The sequence below is a fragment of the Muntiacus reevesi genome, chromosome 1 (genome assembly GCF_963930625.1).
Source record: "Muntiacus reevesi chromosome 1, mMunRee1.1, whole genome shotgun sequence".
NCBI classification, from domain to species: Eukaryota; Metazoa; Chordata; class Mammalia; order Artiodactyla; family Cervidae; genus Muntiacus; species Muntiacus reevesi.
In genome coordinates this window covers 72,642,067-72,666,285 of record NC_089249.1, presented here as the reverse complement: position 1 = coordinate 72,666,285, position 24,219 = coordinate 72,642,067, and positions in this window count along the sequence as shown.

The window sequence follows — 24,219 nt, the reverse complement described above, 5'->3', positions numbered from 1 at the left end:
GAACACACTGAGACAGACAGTAATCAAACTGACAAAAATTAAAGATAAGGATAAAATATTAAAGGCAACAAGAGAAAAACGACAAATAACATACAAGGGAACTCTCATCAGGCTATCAGATGATGTCTCAACAGAAACTCTACAAACCAGAAAGGAATGGCATAGTATATTTAAAGTGATGAGAGGGAAGAACCTACAACCAAGAATACTCTACCCAGCAAGACTCTCATTTGGATTTGATGGAGAAGTCAAAAGCTTTCAAGGCAAACAAAAGTTAAGAGAATTCAGCACCACCAAACCAGCTGTACATCAAATGCTAAAGAAACTTCTCTAGGCAGAAAACACTAGAGTAGGAAAAGACCTACAGAAAATAAACCCAAAACAATTAAGAAAACGGTAATAGGATCATACATATCAATCATTACCTTAAATGTAAATGGATTAAATGCAAGAATCAAAAGGCACAGACTGGTTGGGAGGATGAAAACTTGTGCGTGTGTGCACTCAGCACATCACTCTGCTTAACCCCCCAAATTGTATGTAATTATTTTATATTGTTAAGTTAATCATTTTCCCATTATGGCTTGCAATTATAATTATCTTTTATTTTGTGCCTGACTATTGATTGTGAAAACTGATAAACATCTTTTACTATTGTGATTATGTAACTATTACTCAGCACAATTGTATCATGATTGGTCAACAAAAAAAATAATAGAAATCTGTATCACCAAAACTGTCATTTAACAGAAAAACCTGTAATCACTTTAAAATCCAGATGGATAGCAAAATTATCTTGAAATTTTTTGAAAAATACAAATGACCAGGTATTGCTTTTTTTTCCTCCAGAGCTCCAGATATATTTCTAATGAACAGTCATGTTTAAAAACAACTGGACTATATGATGATCTTTTACTTTTATCTAGTTTGTCTCACTTTTTCTATTTCATATTCAGTGCTCCCATTTCATTTAGCTTATATTTTCCAATTTCTCCCCCTCTTCTTTTTTATATTATTTCTCAAGCCTTTATCAAATGTAGTATAAAGCCTCTGTATACATATATGTATAAATAATATGTATAATATATATATTTCAGAAAATAAGAACTTTTGCTTAACTAAAAAATGTATGACATTTTGATTCCAGTTGTTTGACTTAGCATGAATAGAAAGCTAGATTTCTAATTAAAAAATAGATATGCAACAAGCAACAAAGATTTACTGTATAGCACAGGGAACTATAGTCAGTATTTTATAATAACCTATAATGAAAAATAATATCAAAAATAACGTGTATATGTATAACTGAATCACCTTGCTATGCACCTGAAACATTGTAAGTCAACTATACGTCAAGAAAATATATATATTAAGAAAAAGAATAAAGTAACATCACTACCTCTTTTGGGGAAGACAATAATGCCAGTCAAATGTTCTGAAATACTTCTCTGGCCCTTGTAAAATCCACTTCTGGGATATAAAGGGGAATGATTAGAGATGTGGTGATGCTGTGAGTACAAGGATGTTTATTACAGGTTATGTATATAGCTTAGGAGCAGGGTGTCTACCTAGACCCTGGGGGAATAAACTATAAGCGCTATTTCACTGCATTCCCGATTGTACCATAATTATTGTGGATTTATTAAATGTTGTCTTGAGTCTTGTCCTTCTTTCAACCGTGCAGCTAATTCTAAAGGGTGCTATAAATATGAGGTTGAGTACCTGGTGATGTGAAAGAGTAATGATATGCAGGCATGCTGTTGAAGTTTTTTGCTCAACGAATAAAGCTGACTACGAAATTCCTCGGGCACAGTATATCCCGGGTCTCCCTAACGTCTGCTCCCAGCCTCCACTCCCAGCTCCTTGGCTCCCTTGCGGCCCCACTTTCCTCCATGCTTCATTTCAACCGAAGCAACCAAACCCCAGGGTGTTGTTAATAGCATGCTTTTACTGGAGGGTTGAGTCATGGAGTACAATTACAGCACAAGGCAAGCAGGAAATCGCTCCACATTTAACATCAGACACTGTCTGCCCCAGGGAATCCCTCACGAGTGTTCCTTCACAGAGTCTACCTTTCTATGCTTTCTGTTCCTCCCCAGCTGCCCTCCTCACACTCCACATGCTCACCCCCACCCCTCACCTCAGTCTCGAGTTGCTAGCTTAAGCTTTCCTCCTGTTGGGAGTAATTTATTTGTCTTGCCTTGGAAGGGAGTAGGGTTTAGAGGTGTCCACCATTCACACTTTATACAGACCATTAGGAATGCTTCTAAGTTAAAATAAATCTCCCTTGAGTGAAATAATACCACTTGCAGCAACATGCATGGACCTAGAAAGTGTCATACTGAGTGAAGAAGGCAAGCAGAGAAGGAGAAATATTGTGTGATCGAATCTAAGAAGAAATGATGCAAATGAACTTAGTTGCAAACCAGGAAGAGACTCACAGACTTAGAAAATGAATTTCTGGTTGCCACAGGAAACGGATAGTTACGGAGTCTGGAAAGGTCACGTACACACGACTATATTCAAAATAGATAACCAACAAGGACCTATTGTATAGCACAGGGGACTCTACTCAATATTATGTGCCAGCATGGATGGGAGGAGAGTTTGGGGGAGAATAGATACGTATGGCTGAGTCCCCACACCACTCACCTGAAGCTACCACGTCATTGTTAATCAGCTATACCCTAATACAAAATTAAAACTTTTAAGTTTGGGAAAAAAGAATTCTTACTTGAGATGAATTCTATCATCCTTCTAAAGGCAGAAGCAACTGCAGTCTGTGAATGTATATATATAAATACATGTCTCTTTTTCTAGACACATCCTATTTACATGTGCATATGGTTAGAAAGAAAGACTGAAAAAGTATACTCCAAAATGTTAACAGTAGTTCATTCTGATTGTTGGAACTACAAGAGCATTTTCTTTCTTTTTATTTTTATGTTTCGGCTGCGCTGAGTCTTCCTTGCTGTTCGTGGGCTTTCTCTGGTTGTGGCGAGCGGAGGCGCTCCTCTCCAGCCGCAGTGAGCAAGCCCCTCGTTGTGGTGGCTTCTTTCGTTGCTGAGCACTAGCTCTAGGCCTTCAGTAGTTCATGCTAATGTATTTTTCTAAGTCAGAATTCTGCAGTGTATGCATGCATTCATTTTATATGTATGAACCTTGTGTTTTTAAACAATCATCTGAAGCAACAAAAATATTCTTTTGTTACAAAATTTTACTTTTCAAATGTAAATGCCTTCCACATTATCTTAACTTCCTTTAACCTCAATGCTCACCAGTATATTTAAGGGGAAAACAGGTTTATAGACAGCTATTGTTACAGTATAAACTATGTATCCCAAAGATGTGAACAGGAAAAGATGAAATAAAAAGCAACCATGAACTGATTTGCAACAATGATCCTTAGGTTCAAAATGTGGATGAAGACTGGGCTGGATTTACACTAAGTATTTCCTGGATTTATACCATGGGTTGCCTCACAGCAGTGTTCAATCAGACTTGCAGGCATTTGGCCAGATTCACGGCCCATGAGTTTTCATTGGAGATAAAATTTGGTAAAATCTATCAATCTTGATCTTTAGCTTTATAAAAATACTTGTGTCAGTCATTTGTCTACATAAAGTACATAAGGAACAATGGACTGTTAGGCTGAATCAAATATGTAAATAATATCATATCTGAGGGAGGGCACAATAAGGTGAATGCATATGTGCTACGTCACTTCAGCCATCTCCAACTTTTTGCAACCATATGGACTGGAGTCCTCCAGGCTCCTGAGTCCATAGGATTCTTCAAGCAAGAATACTGGCGTGGGTTGCCATGCCCTCCTCCTGGGGATCTTCCCAACACAGGGATCGAACCCGCATCTCTTAAGTCTCCTGCATTTGTAGGTGAGTTCTTTACCACTAACTCCACCTGGGAAGCTAGGTTCAATAGTATTCTCCATATCAACCTGGAACCTCAAAGTGTGTCCTAAAAATGCGCAGATATAATTAACTCCTCCACTGGTTGTGAATTTAAAAGAGAGCAAGACAAAAAGTGTAGTTAATTAGTAGGAAAGATTACACTAAGGTCCATAGATGCAGGAGGTTCTCATTGGGGTGCTCTCATCATTAAACAGGACAGGGGATGTGAATATCATTGAGTTAGAGGAATGAGCACTTGGGCTTTGGCCTGGGTGCCATTTAGTCCCAAATAATATGATATTCCCTTAAAGAAGAGAGCAAGAGGGTAAAACTGCAGAGCCTTGGCAGCCCTGGCTGGCTGGATGAGAGGGGCTGAGGCCCCAGGGATCAGGATGGATGGGCAACTGAAGATTACCGACTCCCAGCAGAGAAGAGAAAGTTCAAGAAGTCTGAAAGGTGTGTCGGTGATGAGAGAGCTGTGTGGATATTGGAACAGTCTGAGCAGAAGGTCCCCAGTTTTAGGGTCCAGCTAGAACGTGCTTAGTATAGTACATGCCTATTTGAAATACTAACCCAAGGGTGCAAGAATCTGACCCACCAACATCACCATCTACCTTGCCAGTCTCTGTAGAAAAGACTGTGAATAACTCAGGGTCAGATGCTGTTTTTATATTTAATACATTCTGCATGGAAAGTATTCAGTTCATAAATGATGATAATGCAAAGCCTTCTCATCTTCATTGAAGGCAGAGCCAGTAGCCACAGGACCAGGTGCACTGGGTGCCTGACATTGGCAGCACTCGGCCTGGGAGAGATTTACCCCAGGTTCCTAGATTCAGAGAAGTTACCTGATTAAGATGGTTCCAACCAAATCTCAGTTAATTGCAATTGAAAATATGGATTATTCCCTTTATGGATCATGAATAGTTTTTTTTTTTTCTTTTCGTTCTAAGCAGATTTGTCCCTATCATCCCAGCAGAAATTTGTGAAATGATGCCTGTGTTCAAGAAACCCAAAATGATTTAATTAGTAACTAAAGAAAAATATAATGCAAGAGGTTAGGGGAAAAAAATCTCCTGGGAAAAAAGGATCTATCTGCTAAAATGAAAAAATGGAGTGCAGTAGTTTAAAATGACAATACTATTACTCTGTTTTTATTACAGCTTTTGATAGAGTAACCCTACTTTCAGAGTGTGCTCCTATTACAGTCTGGGTCTTTGAGTCTGTGTGACAGAGATAGGCTGGGGCCTATACTGTATTCTCTCTTTCCTGGCTTTGAATGTGGATTCATTCCCTTTCTGTAAAGAAACAGTGCTATTACAGATATCCCCACCTTCCCAATGACCCTCCGGTCTTTCTGAGGAACCTCTCGATTTAGCAGGGAGAGTGGCGTGGCTCCGTCAGGCATGCTGGCTGTAGATTGCCCTGGCTCTGGGACTCTCTGGGACTAGATATGGTGAGTGAGACCATATTCTTAGGTACAAATTTAGGAACTGCCCCAAACTCAGTAATCAAGAGCAATAACATTTTGATGCAATATTTTAAAAATCTTAAACCAGTGCCCCCCCCCCCAATTCTTTGTGAACAAAATATCAAAATTTGAAGATAGGATCAATATTATCAATTTTTCCTTTGGTTTCCAGGTTCCAACATGGCTCTGTTTGTTGTTCAGTTGCTCAGTCGAGTCTAACTCTTTGTGACCCCATGGATGGCCACACACCAGGTTGCCCTGTTCTTCACTATCTCCTGGAGTTTTGGACTTGCCGGTCTCCATAATCTCAAGAGCAATTCCTTATAATAAGTCTCTTTCCACATATATCTCTAAATGTCCATATTTATATTTTAATTCTAATAATTCCAACATGTGTGGTTTTCTCCATACCTCCAAGCAATTAATTCTGACATGATCTTCTCAGAGACAGGTCCCACAAGTCAAGTCCTGAGTCCCATAAGACTGTTCACCCCACCCCCCACCCCAAGCAGACTTCAGAAAGCAATTATAGGTCGAGATTGTCACCTGTGCGTCTGACCACCCAGCTACAGATTGTGGGTTCCCACAATTGAACCTTCCTCAGGTTCAATTTGTTAGTGTGGCTTACAGAACTCAGTTTCCTCACTAGATTACAGTTTATTGCAAAGCATCAAATGCAGGAACAGTCAATGGAAGAGGTATGTAGGGCAAAGTATAAGAAAAGGGGCACGGAGTGTCCATGCCCTCTCTGGGCACCCCTCTCCCCAAACCTCCACGTGTTCACCGAGCTATAAGTCCTCAGAACCCAATACTTTGGGAGATTGTGGAGGCTTCACTACATGGGCATGGATGAGTAAATCACTGGCCGCTGATTTTGAAATCAGTCCTCCTCCTTTCTTGCCCCCCTGGAGGTCAGTGAACGGGACTAGGAGGCAACCAGGCCCCATCCTTAGGTTACCTAGGAGTTTTGTTTCATTAACAAAAAGCACCTTTATGTCTCTTCCCACAGGAAAGTCCAAGGGTTTTAGGAGCTCTGTGCCAGGAACAGGAATGAAGACCAAATATCTATTCCTTATTATAAAATCATAATATCAAGGGGCAGGGGGATAAATTAGGAGCTTGGGATTAACATATATACTTGGGATATACACATTACTATATATAAAATAGATAGACAACAAGGTCCTACTATGTAGCACAGGGAATTATATTCAATACCTTGTAATAACCTATGATAAAAAAGAATCTTTAACATATATATTATATATATGTGCATATATGACTGGATCACTTTGCTGTACATCATAAACTAACACAATAGTATAAGTCAACTATACTTCAGTTAAAAAAAGAAAATAAAAAACCCATATCACTCATCTCTATTATCTATCTCTCCTCCGTCTGTCTAGCCACCCTACTGGTTCTGCTTCTCTAGTTAGTTGGAGAACCCCAACTGACACAGATACTTCCCAGGAGCTCTCGTAGGGCAGTGATCCTCTCCATCATGGTGTGATTCTTCAAGGAACACAAACTCTCTGGTGGCTCAGAAGGTAGAGAGTCTGCCTGCAATGTGGGAGACCCAGGTTCAAGCCCGGGGTCAGGAAAGATCCCCTGGAGGAGGGCATGGCCACCCATCCCAGTCTTCTTGCCTGGAGAACCCCACGGACAGAGGAGTCTTGCAGGCTACAGTCCATGGGGTCACACAGAGTCGGACATGACTGAGCAACTAACACTTTCAACACTAAATCCCTGAGTGCACAGCCGGGGCTCGTTTGCCCCTCACCCTGGCATCTCTAGGGCCTAACTCTGCCTCCGGCTGACCAAGTAGGCTTTGGTAAATATGTATTTAATAACTAATGAATATGTACAGACCCTGCACTTCTGCAGCTTACAGTCTAGTAGGAAAAGATGGCAAATAATGAGACAACTTTAGTGCTCTATGCCAGGGAGTTACTTCCAGCATCAAATGCCACCAGAGCTTGGAGGTGCAGCTCCTAACCCAAGTTAAGGGGAAGGAAAAGGTCACAAAAGTCTCTCTGAGGGATGTGACACCTGAGCTGTGCCTTCATGCAAAAATAAGAGTTAATCATGAGAATGAGAGAAGGGAAATGTGCTGGGCAGAGGAATGGCATGGGCAAAGACTTCAGGCCTGAAAGCACAATCAGGCCTGAAATCGACAAGCCTGACACAAGACCTTCATCATGCTACTGCGCTTGTGTACCACCCACAGGCGGTGGGGGGAGGGGGGCAGTTGTTGACATAGGCACGACATGCTGACTTTGTGTTCAATTTCTTAAATATTTATTTATGTACTTGTCTGCACCAGGTTTTACTTGTGGCACATGAGTTCTTTAGTAGAGGCATGCAGACTCTAAGTTGCAGTGAAATCTAGTTCCCTGACCAGGGATCGAACCCCCGGCCCCCTTGCATTGGGAGCACGGGGTCTTAGCCAGTGGCCCACCAGGGAAGTCCCAGTTTTGTGCTTTAAGCAGGTGCGTGGAAGGCAGATTGCAGCTAGAGAGGGAACGGAGTCCTGGAGCTCAGTTAGAAGTCTTTAAGTCTTTGCCTCATGGTTGAGACGGTGTTAGCGCCAATGCTGAGGAAGACTGATATGAGCTAGAGGCAGAGTAGATGGGACTTGGGAACCCAGGGGACATAGGGCAAAAGGAGAAGATGGCTCCAGTCTCTGGGCTGGGCAGCCCTTTGTACCACACCCTGACAGAGGAAATGCAGATGGTGCAAGTGTGAGGTCGTGGGTGGGGGTGGAGGAGGGACTTGGGAACAAGCTGTGTTTGAAATTTGAGTCACCTGGGAGGGAATTAACATTTGTTGAGCAGTTACCATATCCCAGCTCCCTTATTGGGTGCTTTCTGTTGATTATCTCAGTTACCATTTATAATTGGCCATCTAAGAGTTGAGGGTGTGGTTTGGAAGCAAGGTCTCACTTTGATCTCCCAGCCATACAGAGGTCACATCTCCATTTCACAGGAGGAAACCGGGAAAGGTCAGGTTCCTTCCCCAAGGCCACACAGCTGAGACGCGGCCAAGCCAGGACTAGAACAGAGTCTAGAGAAAGTCCCTCGGGAGAGACCCCCACCCCAGGCTGCCTGCCCAGACAGATAAGCCCCACATTGCCAGTTCTGCAGGAGAAATGGCCTGAGGTTCGCTCTTGGGGAAAACACAGGACCATGTGGGGTGACTCCCAGTCTCTCCTTTCCTCTCTGCCCCAAAGGGCGTCGTCTCCAAGACTGAGCCACACCTTCCCTGCTGCCCAGGACCTCTGCTCCAGCTCCGCCTTGCTGTCCTCTGACTTCCATCTTCACTCCCAAGACTGGATGAAGGCCAGCAGCAATATTCCTCGGAAGACACAGCACTTGGCACAGATGTGGGGCTTACAAGGACCACACAGGACCGGAACTGGAAATCAGGAAAAAGGTCTCTGAGGAAAAGCTGCAGTGATGGAACGGGGATATTTGTTCTCGGGTTGAGGGGGACTGGGAACCGCCTCCTGGGCATTTAGGGCTGTGGACAAGTTAGGAGTCCTTAGTCTTCACCCTCTGGGGGTGAAATGCAAACCAGCAGTGGCTCTGGCCCCCAGAACCCCCAGCAGAGCCAGGATGGGGCGGGGCGGGGGGGCGGAGCCTGAGGGCATCCTCTGAGCCGGAAGCGGAAACACGGAGGAGAAGGCGCTCTGCGGGACACGCCCCTCACAGAAGCGAGGGGTCCGCCCGGAAACCCCAGGGGCCAAGGCAGGGGCCACAGGGATGATGAGCGGGCGTGTACTGGAGAAAACCGCATCTCTTTCACAGAATGTAGGTATTTGACGGGGACTTACGGGTTCCATTTCTTGTCCAACTCCTCCGCTGTGCCGAGGAGAAAAACAATTCCTTAGAGAACTGAACAGACTTCTCCAAGGTCACTCTGCTGAGAACACAGGCAGGATGAGGCCCAACGCTTCAGAGTCCAGGGTTCTATTCCCTGAGAAACTTGGATCCTGAGAGGGTAACAGGCTGGAAGGCCAGGGGTCTCCAAACAGAGGAAATAGGCTGCAAGTGTCAGACATTTTTTTCTGTCTCTCTCAAGTGGCAGGAAGAAACAAACTAGTGTTACATTTTTCCCCCTTCTCTATACAAATTTAAAGAGGTTTCTCTTAAAATTCTGTGTTGCCATAATGACACCTGGTTCCACCTAATCTTAACTTTTCTCAAACCTTGAGCTAACCAGTGCAGCTTTCTTATGGAAATGTTTGTCTTAAGCTATATTAATGTGCTCTGTATTTACCCCAGACTCTGTCTTGAATGAAGTCTCACCTAAAGACTCAGAACTGACTTGACAAACCAGTATGTTATACATTGTTCTCCTAATCTATGTTAATGAAACTATGTATTTGTCTAGAAATCTGCCTTTCTTCAAGATTCTTGTCAATGGCTTTATGGCCTGGGATGACTCACCTGGTGCTAGGGTTATCTCAAAATGCATTTTGTGGGTGAGGGGCCTGGTGCCACTCTCTGAGTTTTGAGACATTTCCTTTCTTCAATTAGCAGACTGCTAGTAGCTATATAACATCTAGCTAAAGACTAGCAGGGGGGCACTCTTTCTGCCCCCTTCTGATGCCTATGTCAGAAGCTTTCTCTCGCTCCTTTATACTTTAATAAAACTTTATTGCACAAAAGCTCTGAGCCATCAAGCCTGTCTCTGGCCCTGGATTGAATTCTTCTCTAGAGGCCAAGAATCCCGGCGTCTTTTGTGGTTCAGCAATGACCTTTCAATCCCTTCCTCCCCTCAGTCAAGTGCTCTGGGCCCTGAGCTCTCAGGCCTGCTTGTGTAAGACACCCACCCCCACCCACCACCACCTACCTCCCTGTGAGTCTGGAGTAGGAGAATCCGGACCCAGGGCTGACATTCACTACCATCTTCTGGGGCCTTCTTGGGGGCCAGGAAAACAAACACCAGGGGGCCAGACCTTGCTGGGAAAAGGGAAAAACAGGCAGTGAGTGGCAATTCAGGTGATTAAAGTTCTAAGCAAATCACACACCACACAGAACAAAGGCCTAGAGTACATGAGTGCCTGGCTGTTCGACCCCTCCCTGGTCACACGGCCCAGCCTCTGAGTCTGCGGCCTCCGTGACAAAGGTGTCCTTGCCCTTCCTGGGAGCTTGTACCCCTGATTCTGATCACCTTGGGGTCTGCTGTTCCCTTCGGCTCATCCCCAAATCAGGCTGACACTGCACCTCCCGGGCCCCTGCCCCACCCTTCCTCAGCGGCTTGGCCCATGGGCACCAGGCCTTGCACTGCAAATGGCTCCCTGACCACCGGTCCCACCAACCCTCTCACCTGCCCGACGCCACCCAGGAGGTCAGTTATTTGTATTTCACTGGGGGAGAAGGGGAAACCATTTGAGGATCCCTGGTGCTTCAGATGGTAAAGACTCTGCCTGCTACACAGGAGACCTGGGTTTGATCCCTGGGCCAGGAAGATCCCCTGGAGAAGGGAATGGCAACCTACTCCAGTATTCTTGCCTGGAGAATTCCACGGACAGAGAAGCCTGGTGGGCTACAGTCTACAGGACTGCAAAGAGTCAGACACGACTGAGCGACTAACACTTCGGGTCCCAGCGCTTGTGAACCAGACTAAAGATAACGGGCATCAGAAAAGCGAAACAAGGGTGAGTGTGTGCAGGAGGGTTCTGAGGTGACTGATCGGTGACTTATCATTTCCTACTTGAAATCACCTTCTAACAGGCTCCCCTGCCTCCAACTCCCATCTCCTCACCTCTCCCAGACTCAATCTTTGCGTAATTCAAATCTGGCTGTGTCTCTCCCTTGAGGAAATCTTGCAATAATTTCCCTCCTGTTAGCAGGGGAATCCTGGCTCTCGGGCACCAACCTGAAGCCCTCATCTCTCCATGAGAGATGGGGATTCTCAGTCCCCACCTGGGACCCTAAGCCTGGGCTTACCCGGGGCTGGCGGGCCCCAGCACTCTGCGTTCCACGGCACAGGGCCTCACACGTCCTTCCTGCCTTCCCTCCTGGCTGGCCCCTCTTACCCTTCGAGAATCACCTTCCCAGCGAGGCCGGCCCTGCTCTGTACGGCACATGCCTCACCACTCCCACCAGCCCTCTGGGCAGACCTCTAGCCCAGCATTTGTCACTGTGTGCCAATGGTCTATTTGCTTTCCTCCCCCTCCCTTTGAGCTTCTTAAAAGCAGGGACCATATATTATTCATCTGTGTACCCAAGCCTGGCTCCATAAAGGCTGAAAGATGAATCCATAAATGAACATAGAAATGAATGCTATAGTAAGACCTCCCCTAAAGTCCCACCAGAGCCAGCCCAATGAAGGGATCAAGGAGAGGCCAGAGGGTGAGCGCCGCCTTGGTGACCCCTGTGGTCGAATAACCAGCACTTAATCCTGGGACCCTGACATGATGGATGGACGCTGTTTGCCACACACCATCAGGCTCACAGTGTTTCCTCGGTTGGGAGGGACTGTTGGAGCTGGCCCAGCGCCACCTGGTGGAAAGAATCTCCACTGCAGTCCCCACCCGGGAACCTAGCAACCCTCCTCCACCCCACTCCCCCCAACAACTCCCAACCCCTCTTGGGGGAAAGCCCCTGAAGACCCCAGCTCTGGATTGGCGGCCCAGAGGGTACAGGGGCCACCTCTAGAAGGTCAGGCCATAGGGCGTAGGGTGTCAGACCACAGTGTCACTGTCTGGGGAGAGAAAGCTGGAAACAGCCTTCTTCTCTCGCCCACAGCAAAAGGTTCTCTACATTAACCATCGAGGCCTGCAATTCACCCAGGGGGTGATCTCCTGTATCCTGGAGGTCCAGATAGAGACACCTGCCTGGAAATCTCAGAACTGCTCCAGCGGTTACTGCCCAGGGAGGGAAACGTTGATTCAAGCGACTGGTTTTCCTGAAACACAATTCTCCTCGCCCCATGCCCCCCACCCCCAATCTGTATGAGAGGAAACACCCAGCTCCCCACCCTGAGCCTACCAGTCCAGATCTGTGATGTTGCACAGACCACAAGATGTTTTGGAGACCACAACAAGGGGAGTAAAATGGTCCATTTATGAAGATTTGGGAGGCAGGTCAGAGGCTAGAAGCTAGTGGCTATGAGGTCAAGGTCTTTGTATGGCCAGGCCAGTTTTGTCATTTAAAATAATTCGTAGATGCCCATGCCACCTCTTTTATAGTTCACCCAAGCCCAGATGGACCAAGACTCCACCCAACATCCATCTTGGGTCCCAGACCAGTGCCTGCCTTCTGGACAGGAATCCTCTTCTTCCAACTTTACGCCTCATCTCCCTCTCCCCTGACAGTAAATTTAAGACTCTTGGAATTTGGAATATAACTCAGGGATACATTATGACTTTCGTGGGCCATAGGCGTTTTGGCTTTTGTCGGCCTCTTGCTCAATTAAAAATAATTTTAAAAAATATTATATTTCAAGATTGTCAGTATAAAAACAAATGTAATATACATTGGATTCATTATTCATTTTTATAATTACATTTATTTTGATTTCAAAAGAGATTAAATAATCTTCATGAGCTCCTCCCACCCAATATTGTGGCCCTAGACACGTGATTCCCGTGCCTCGTGGGTAAATCCTGCCCCGCAGAACTGAAGCCCCCACTGCACAGCTGCACCAGCCAGCCTGGCCCCCAAGGTGCGCGCGCCTGCGCCCTTGGTCAGCATCGGCAACTGCAGCAGCCCCAGCGGACCGCAGGAAAGCCTGGGTAGTTTTTTTTAAGGGGACAGTGACAGTGATTCCAGGGGCCTCTTTGCTTCTCCCTGAACACCACGGCAACCTTCAAAGTAGCCAGAATATCATGCATCTAATCAAACCAGTCCTTGAACTGTTGAGATGTATCTGAATCTGGACTATGGAGCATGTGGCGTTGCAATGGGATTCTATCGTTATAAAATCGCATTTCCTTAAAAATTACTATTTGAAACCTTAAGAATTCTGAGAAACAGAAGTTAAGTGTAAGGTGGCTTTACATAGAAAGATATAACGAAATTTACTTTACATGTGAAGTTAGACCCAGAACACTTTTTAAATTATTCTTTCAACTAATCGTTATCAGAGTCACCAATATCATAAGGTCACAGATCCATGAATTCTCATTTCATTAAAACCTCCACTTGGCAGTCTACACAGCTTTTCAGTGAATGTGAAAGTTCCGAACCAAAATACTGCCAAATCAATTAAATCAAGGCATTAAATCTGTGGCTGAGAAGTTACAAAACCACTTATATTTATTTATTAAATGACGTTTTAACTGCATTAACAGAATCATTAATTAAGCACATCGTTTGTTTAAATTTTACAAACTTGTTCTGAATTATTTTTGTAAGCCGAACAAATAAGATAAAAATTAAAATTTAAAATGAACTACCTGGCATGTTGAATTATTAGGTGAAGAGTTGTTTTGTATTTCATCAGCTTTATAAATTCACATGGTGACATATCAAGTTTCCCCAACTAGGGAGGGATACACCTGTAAAAGATTAGGACCAGCATGTCTTGTTTTACGTAAATAATCGTATTGTGTTCTGAAATTGTGAAACTTAATCAGAAAAGTACTTAGTCTCTTAAGTCCTTGTTCCCACATTTTTAAAATGAAAGCTTGGGCTAGTCTGTAGTTTTCAAATGATTTTAGCTATGAAAACACTTTTATCAAGTGAAATAATCATAGCTAATAAGACAGATAATCCTTGTGGTTTCACATTGCATCCTCACAACACTGTGTGATCAGTGTCCTTACATAGAAGCTGAAGATACCGAGGCCAGAAGAGGTTAAGCGATATACTCAAGATCACAGAGCTAACCACAGAGCCAGAATTCAAACCCAGTTCTGTCAACTTCAGATCTCATGTTCTTTAATCATTTGAAGCCCTCTCTGTGAAGTAAAGAAGGGGACTCTGCTGATTGAAAGGAAGGTGGGGGCTCTCCAGCGCCTTACTAACTCTACTTCTCATCCTAAGAGTTCGGTTTAGGAAATATCTGATTTTTTCCTTAAAAAAAAAAAAAGAAGAAGAATTTCAACTAAAAGTTTAGCCTTTATATCTGGTCAAATAATTTAATTTTTTTTTCATGATGATTAAAACCGATTTTAAAATTCTCATAGTTCTCTTTGGTCATCTGGCCTCAGTCTGCCTTCTTCAATAGACTCAGGGATTCCCAGGAGTCTGTAGATCCACAATTAAGAAATTCAAGTATTAACCTAAAGGGTGGGATGGGGTGGGAGGTGGGAGAGAGGTTCAAGAGGAAGGGGACATATGTATACCTAAGGCTGATTCATACTGATGTATGGCGCAAACCAACACAAGACGGTAAAGCAATTATCCTTCAAGTGAGAGCTGAACCACAAAGAAGTCTGAACACTGACGGTCAATGCTTCCAACCGTGGTGATGGGGAAGACGCTTGAGAGCCCCTTGGACTGCAAGGAGATCAAACCAGTCCAGCCTAAAGGAAATCAACCTTGAATATTCATTGGAAGGACTGATGCTGAAGCTGAAGTTCCAATACTTTGGGCCACCTGCTGTGAAGAGCTGACTCATTGGAAAAGACCCTGATGCTGGGAAAGATTGAGGGCAGGGGGAGAAGGTGGCAGCCTAGGATGAGATGGTTAGATAACGTCACTGACTCAGTGAACAAGAGTTTGAGCAAACTCCAGGAGGTAGAGAAGGATAGGGAAGCCTGGAGTGCTGCAGTCCATGGGGTCTCAAAGACACAACTTAGCGACTGAACAACAGCAAAGAAATTCAAGTATTGATAAAATTCAGTTCAGTTCAGTCGCTCAGTCGTGTCCGACTCTGCGACATAGAAGTTAAAATTCAAGGGGAACCCATATACACAATAATATGGAATATAGTGCCATCTACTGGCACATCGTGGTATTGCACTCGACTTCCTCTTAACAGGACATAAAAGAAGCAAGGGGCTAAATTCTACCCTGTTGCAGGTATATATTGCAATAGGAGAAATTCCTGCTATACTGAGAGCAAGGGGGAGATAGTAGAATTTCCCAGTAGTTAAAATCTCAAGTTATGGGCCTGGGTTTGCCATCAATAGCTGTATAGACTTGGTTACGTCCCTTGGTGCCTTGGACAAGAACTCACCTTGGATCATGTAGGCTTTGCCGTTTTGCCCTCAAAGCATAAGGACACCTAAAGGGACCATGCCAGAGAGGCAGAGCCTAAAGAGTGTGGCTCATCTTCTCCTCTGTAGTGCAGGCTCTTGTTTTTTTATCTCTTCATATGCTAATTTTAGAAATAATATTCTATCCTCAAAAAGAATTTCACAGCTCTTTTCAAAATTTCTCAAAATTCCCTTTCTACTATAAAGACCTGGCCAACCTCTGAGCATTTACTGGGCCTACCACATTTTAAGGTCTTGCGTAATTCTTTCCGAGTACAACACAGGAGACCCAGCCCCCTTCTCCTGAACTTACAATATGATTGAGGAATAAAACAAGCACATCATCTGCTCCTTCCTTAACTAAGCATTTTTGTCAAACCAATTGGGATATTTTTTTCCATGTGATCATATTTCTGATTTTATAACACTAGTCAGCGGGAGAGAGAATTCTTTTTATAGTCAATCTTGCTGGAAGGCATCTTTGCTATAAAACCAGTGTTTCAGGAGTCTCTTGGGAAGAAACTGTGATGGAGTTGAGATCCACTGTCATCGCTAGGTAACAGTGTTCTTCTCATGGGAAGTGCCTCAGATTACGAGACTTCACAGGTATTATCTGCTGTAAGCAAAGTACATAAGGCTCTGAGGGTCCCAGCCCAGACAATAGGCTATATATCTGCAACAAAGGAAGACATATAGATATCTTCAGATTTCCCATTCGCCTTCATTTAATAACCAAGTCGCTTGATTTTTTAAACATTTCTATTAAGGAATGGACTTCCCTGGTGGCTCAATGGCTTCCCTGGTGACCTGCCAATGCAGGAGACATAGATTTGATCCCGGGATCAGGAAGACCCCCAGAGAAGCAAATGCAACCCATTCCAGTATTCTCGTTTGAGAAATCCCATGGACAAAGGAGAGTAGCACGCTACAGTCCATGGGGTCGCAAAAGAGGCTGGTACAATTTAGCAACTAAATATCAGCAACAATTATGGGAAAAGGAGCAGTATATTCCTCAATAATCCAAAGAAGGTAATACTACTATCATGAATTATTAGTATTGATTAAGTATATTGGCCCAAGAGTTGTTCTAAGAGCATTAACTCATTTTATCATCACAACATCCCTAAAAAGTACATTTTATTCTTATCATTTTACAGAGGAGGAAACTGAGCCTCAGAGTCATTAAATAACGAGGCAGTTATCATTGTTTGACCCCACGGATCCAGACTTTCTGCCCTTGAGGAAGTTATAAAAGGGAGTCAGACTAGCCCCGGCCACCCAGTTGATGGGTTACTCTCAAGACTTTGTTGCGGACCCCCTCCAGCACGCGCTCTGGGTTCCAGTATCATGTGGACAGATGAAGAATCCCAGCTCCTTTCCTCTCCAGGGCCAGCAGTGGCACAGGCAGTGCCTGAATATTGTTTGGCATTGTATTCAGTAAGGAAAAGGACATTTAAAAAGAGAAAGTCAAGTTCTTCTGACCCGTCTCTGGCTCTAAGCATCCTGTATAAATCTATATTTGATAAGATTAGGTTGATCAAATCTAATCTTCCTTTAAATCAGAAACAAAGGAGGATTATCCAATCCTTCCCTGAGGGAGTTGGCCCCCCAGATTGATATTAAAGGCAAAAAGATGAGAGTTTCAAGATTCCAACAGGCATTTAAAAAAAATCAATTCCTACTTTCCCCTTTTTCCTCTAGCCAAGAAAATCCAAGAAGTACTTGACTATAACATGTGTAGTTATCAGATTTCGGTTGAAGATGAAGTTCTCTTTTCAAGTATCTTAGAACTCTATAAGACCGCCTTCCCTACTCTACCCTACCCCTGGTCTTGCAAGGAAGAAGACCTCCAGACCATAGGCAAGTCCCGTGGGCAGAAAGGGATAATTCTTAAAGGAAAGTGTTCTTGCCTTTTAATTATCTTCCCAAGAGCAGGAATGATCAGCTGGAAACTCCCAGTCATAACTCACTGACATCTTAGACCAGCTGAATAGACGGGTCTGCTCTGATAGATATATTATGCAGCAAGCAAAGAACAAAGAGACTCTTCTCGCGGGAATGTCAGCATCACTGTGTGTTTTCATCCTTTCTTGTAATATGTATAATTTATCTTCTTTTGGAAAAGTACATATAAATTTTAATGCAACTTGCTAAAGAATAATAAACAAAGTCACAGTTCACTACTCCCATTCGTTTCTCAGGAGAAAGGGGAAAATCTCAACGGTATGATGAGTATTACGGGGACTTCAGGCCAATAAAGGGGAATTTAACCAGAGATCTCCCCAGAGGGAAGGCATCTCTGATTTGTTAGGTCCTTAAGACAATAAAAAATATCTGTGTGATGACAAGACAGTCTCATCCTTCACACACTGACTAAAAAGCATTAGGTAACATGGAACAAAGAGGCACATACCTCAGGATTTCAGGATTAGCAACATGGATTCCCCTTAACAGCAAAAGAAAAACACCAGGTACAGAATTTCTGGAAATGAAGAGTATTAAGGACATTGTCCAACCTCCCACCCAGTGTATTTCTCCCTCTCACAATAGCCTTGGCGTGTGGCCAGTCCCTGTTTTGATGTCCAGAAGCTAAGAGGAAAAGACCGTCTAATTCAACGTTAGAGACAAATGCTTATCTCTTGGGAGGCTATAAATTGCAGGCAGCCTTCCGGGCAGTAACCTGCTGAATAGGCTATGATTTTCACAAAGTGTGGATCAGAAAACAGAAGCTGCCTACCCCTCTCTGCCCTCCAAGCTGGGCTCTGGGAGACCTCACAGATGCACAGCAGGCCCACCTTTCAGTCTGAGAGTCAATGCAAGTGACGTAAGTGGTGTTTCCAGTGCAAAAATGACGGTCCGAGTCCATACACTTAACACTGTCCCTTCATAATTGCCGGGTGAAGTGACTTCCGGGGCAGAAGAGGACAAACCGTCTACATCTCAGAGCGACTCAGACCAGAGGTGAGTGAGTCTAGCGTTTTGAACAAAGAGGAGCAAATGCTAGTAGGACTAGCATTTTGTGGAGGGTGGTGCCAAATGGGAACCCCACCGCCGCCTCCAAAAGGGGACAGGTACTGGGGTCCCCAAGGAGCGGCAGGCAGCCACAGGTCCACCCAAGGCTTGTTTGAGGCACAGAAGGCGTGAGAAGTGGCGCAGAGGTGCTGATGATGTCTGGGGCCACCATGCTACTTGGAGGGAGTTTAGGCTGTCCCACCCACCTCAGTGTCCAGAGGGAGCCCTGGAGTCAGAGGTGAGACTGGCTGCCCGTGGCCACTTCTTATCGTCACACACCGTGAGATTTCTAAGGTGATAAGATCAAGGAAGTAAAAACTTGTTTCCTTTGCTGAGACCGAAAGACTTCAATAGGGACACATAACCTGAACAGAACATCTATCATCTCCTTTTCTGGACAAGCACCCATCTTCCTCTGTGAGGATGAGAACACAGAGGGAAATTACCAGATGTAGAAATAAAAGGGCCCATATGAGGAGTGCCAGGCAAGTTTAATAAAAGAAGGTTTATATGGATACATTCTAGCAAAGATTGAATGTCAAAGATAGAGAAAAGGGGTCTGTAGCTATCCGGGTAAAAAGCAAAACCAACAGGCTATTTATACTGAAAAGTAGAAGATTTCTGCTTTGGAAGCTTAAATGCAAAAATGTCATTCAGTAGCAGAACAGATAATTCGTTTGTATAATGGAAGATGATACAACAGGAAAAATAAAGTGTGCTTCAGCTATGCCCTCAGCACCAAGGAATCACACTCATAAAACTGGGCTAAAAGGTGTCAAAATACAGTGTTGTTTGGGTGGTGATGTGCTCAGTCATGTCCAACTCTGTGAGACCCCATGGACTGTAGCCCACCAGGCTCCTCTCTCCATGGAATTTCCCAGGCAAGAATACTGGAGTGGGTTGCCATTTCCTTCTCCAGGGCATCTTCCAGACTCAGGGATTGAAACCTAGTCTCTTGTGTCTCCTGCATCGGCAGGTACCACTGTGCCACTTCGTAGAAAAACAGTACGGTTCTATACATGTAAAGGTTAAAAGTAGTCAATCTAAACATTGTATTATTAAGGATGCAAATCTAAGAAGTTAAACTATAAACAGAAAAGTGAGATTACACTAACTCAAAATTCAGGAGTTAATTGCGGAAGAAGTAGAGAGATGCTAATGGAAGCTTCCAGGTGTTGGTGAAGTTCTATTTCTCAGGCCAGTGGTGGCTGCACTGGCGTTTGCTGTCTTATCATCCTTTAAATTGTACAAATCCATGTTATGCACTATTCAGTGGGCTTCCCAGGAGGCTCAGCAGTAAAGAATCTGCCTGACAATGCAGGAGACAATAGACCCAAGTTCAGTCCCTGAGTGGGAAAGATCCCCTGGAGGAGGAAATGGCAACCCACTCCAGTATTTTTGCCTGGAAAATTCCACGGACAGAGGAGGCTGGCGGGCTACATGGGATTGCAAAGAATGAGACACGACTGAGCATACACGCACATATATATAATGTTTCAAATGAAAATTAGGACAGAGACATCTCAAATAGAAAATGAAATTCATAAAGGAAAAATTAGCTTTCTTAAGATTTAAAGAATGTACTAGTTAATGCAATTTTAAAAAATTAAACATGGGCAGAAATAGGAATATCATATAAAGTATATTTTTAGAAGAAAATCTCACCAAAAAGAGAAAGAGAGGAAGATTACAATGGATGAATCTCATTTGTGAAAAATAGATGCAAAATTCCCAATAGATCTTTTTAAAAATAGGATATTAGACTAAGAGGTATATTATTAAGGTTTACCAGGTACTGTTAGGTATTGTTAGACTTCACAATGAAAATATGCAGAGTTTGACACTGGAACATCTCATATTAAATTCAGAGAAAAATCTCAGGATAATATCAGTAGATGCCAAAAAGTCATTCAATTAAATTCAACAAAAATTAATTTAAAATTAAATATTAATAAAAAAATTCAAGTGCCAGAGAACTATAAAAGTATACATCTTTGAAGTCAAACACTAGGGGCATTCCTATTAAAATTCAATATAATATAAAGATGTCTGTTATCATGACTGTTACATTAGTAGGAAGTTTTAGGCAAGTAAGTAAAAAGAATAAAGAAGCATACATGTTGGAAAAGAAAAGACAATTACAATGTTTTGCATGATGATATAATTATTTGAAAAATCAAGAAAAGTAACTGAAAAAAAAAAGATTAGTACTAATGAGAGAGTTCTTGAGATGTGTCTAATTGCAAAATAAATACACAAAACTTAATAGCAATGATCACAACCTCAAAGGCCTTCAGGCAGACAGCAAAAATGAATGACGCAGACTGGTGGGGATCTTCTGGGACTATAGGAGGCAACAGCTTCTCAGCACCCATACATTTTTGTCAAGAGAAAAAATGACCACAGAGTTGCTAGACATTCTGATTTTTTAAGAAGTTTCATAAAATTATGTTTTTGTACAAAAGTTTTCTGATTTTATATGTAGATAACTAATTCAAAAATTACATGAACTAAAATATATCCACAGGCTAGATATGACCAGAAGCCTCCAGTGTGCAATTTTTGATCAGTATTTTGCTATTATAACTACTTTGCAAATAGAATGGAGGGAAATGTGAAATGGGACAAACACTGATTAATTTTTCAATAGCTCACCTTTTGAAATAAAACTAAATTTCTTCTTATATCACACCAAATAAAGGCTGGAGGGTAAAGATTTAAATGTAAAATATGAAGCTAGACAAGTACTGGAAAAAATATATAACTGAATATTTATATAATCTTGGGGTGTGGAGGTCTTTCTAAAAATAACAACAATATAGAAATTATAAAAGGAAAAAAACTGACCTTGATTACATACAGTTTTTAAACATTTCAGTTCTCAAAAAATAAAAGGCTGGTGGCAGACTAGGAAAAATATTTAAAACACAAAAGATCAATATCCCTTACTAGAAAAACAGATTGTACAAATCAACAACAAGCACCTTCAGAAAATATTAAGCATAGGCTGTGGAAGAGTAATTTGCAAAATAAGAAATGCCAATAGCCAATGAATATATTGTAATGTCCCATAATTAAAGAAATACAAATAAAGCCAGTGACTCAATGCCATTGTCCCCTATCAACTTGTAAAAGATTTTTTAAAATATCTTTTAATTTTCTTATTTATTTGACTGCAGCAGATCTTAGTTGCACCATGCGGGATATAGTTCCCTAAGCAGGGATTGAGCCCCCAGGCTGCTTGCACTGGGAGTGCGGAGTCTTGGCTACCGGACTCCCAGGAAAGTCCCTGACAAAGATTGGTTGTTTTTTTTTTTTTATTGTTTTTGAGGTCCAGTGTTGACAAAGACATTTATCATCGGTAGAAGTATCTTTGAATACAGCTTATAGAACAATTTGACAGTATGGGTTAGAATGCTTTAACTCAGCAAGTCCATTGCTGGAAGTTTAGTCTAAGGAAATAAGAATATATACAAGGATTTAATTGCAAGGATGCTATTGTTGATATAATGTGTGTGTGTGCTCAGTTGCTCAATTGTGTCCAGCTCTTTGCGACCCCATGGACTGTAGCTTGACAGGCTCCTCTGCCCGTGTTGATGTAATAGCAGAACCCAAAAACAAACAAACAAACAGGACAATGCGAACTCTAATGGAGAAATACCTAAATGACTACATTCATAGCGGGAAATGCTTGGCAGTCAGCTGAAAGTCTGAAGAAGTCTTGAAAAATATTTATTATTATTGAAAGACATTCACAATACATTGCTGAGGATTTTTAAAATTTATTTTTAATTACATTTAAAACAAATAAAATTAAGTCTATTTTTATTTCTAAATTAGTGTGACTCCAAACTCAGCAGTTGTATATACAAAGATCAGAAAGAATATATCCCAAGATATCAACAGAAGTTCTTACAATGGTCATCTCTGGATTGTGGAGATATGATTATTGTGTTCCAAATCTCCATTTTTAATATTTTGTTTTTGTTTTTCTATAATGAACATTTTGTTTTGATAACAAGGAGGAAAGCTTTATTTTTAAATAAAAAATAAGGAAAGCTGGGGGTACCAGGTAGACTAACTGATTATTATAGTTACTTAGCTATAAGTATTAGAAGGACCTAGATAGAGTTCAGATAGTTTAGTTTGCTCTGCATGTGTGCATAAACATGTATACTGAATATAATCAGGCTCACCTTTCTACTCATGTTTTGCTAGGACTGCTTTTAAAATAAAGTCATTTGCTAAACGCTGGTAAAGAGAGCCACCCCAGAAATATGCAAAATGCAATAAGAGAGTTTAGGCAGGATTTAATTTAATCTGAAAAATTAAAATTTTATTGCAAATACTCCACAAAATGGATTTTCTACATGTGGTTTATTAGAGTTGCTTATAAGTACCTGGTTTAGCCACAGTAACTTAATGGACTCTAGACAAATATTTACAGGCCCAGAGAGAGGTTTATTGGCAGACTTGGCCTTCCTGCCAGGCTTAACAGTGAATTCCTGCCAACCCTTCAAACACGCATAAAGAAGCTAGAAAGATTCTGCCAGTGATTTAGGCAAGGAAAAGTGTGGAGCTGTGAAGGGTCTGACATTTACTAGATGAATCTGGAGTGTATTCATAAACAATGCGAGTATCCAAAATAAACTGAGTGGTACATGTTACCCTGCAAACTAAAGCCCTGCACTTTAAAAACAAACGGCGTTTCTCTGAGCTCACCAGCCACTCCCTGCCTCTTTTGCCCATCGCTGCCCAGCTAGACTTTCGAAAGTATCTGCCAGGGCTCGGCCTTAGGTGCCTCCCACGTGACCTCATCCCACCTCTTGTTTCAGGTAAAGTCTGTAATCTGGTGGCTCCCAGACATACATCCAGCTGCCCACATGCTTCCCCACTAAGACATCTGATCCCTCAAACTTGACACCATATCATTCAATTTCCAACTCCATCTTCCTCCCTAAATCTGCTCCTTTTCTGTCTTTGCAGCTCAGTGAAGGGTATTACTGGGCTTCCCAGATGGAGCGAACAGTAAAGAACCTTCCTGCCAATGCAGGAGACATAAGAGACACAGATTCAGTCCCTGGGTTGGGAAGATCCCCTGGAGGAGGGCACAGCAACCCACTCCAGTACTCTTGCCTGGATAATCCCATGGATAGACGAGCCTGATGGGCTACAGTCCATAGGGTCTCAAAGAGTCGGGCAGGACTGAAGCAGCAGCTCACACACACGCAAAGGGCATTACTGGCCTCTTAGCTGCTCAAGCCAAAAGCTTAAGAAACATTTGGATCAATTTCATCAGCAAGTCCTGTCAATTCTCTCTCCAAAAATACATGCTGAATTTATCTCCTTCTCACCCTCTCCTGTACTACCCCCTTGATTCAAGCCACCATTGCCTCTCAGCTAGAATACTGCAATAACCTCCAAGTTGAACTTTATTTTTTTTAAATTATTTATTTAGGCTGGGCTGGAACTCTGTTGCTGCGTGAGAGCCATCCAGCCGTGGTGAGCAGGGGCTACTCTGTTGCGGTGTGTGGGCTTCTCATTGCTGTGGCTTCTCTTGGTGAGGAGCATGGGCTCAGTAGCTGTGGTGAAGGGTTTAGTTGCCTCTAAGCATGTGGGATCTTCTGGGATCAGGGATCGAACCCTCGTTCCCTGCGTTGGCAGACAGATTC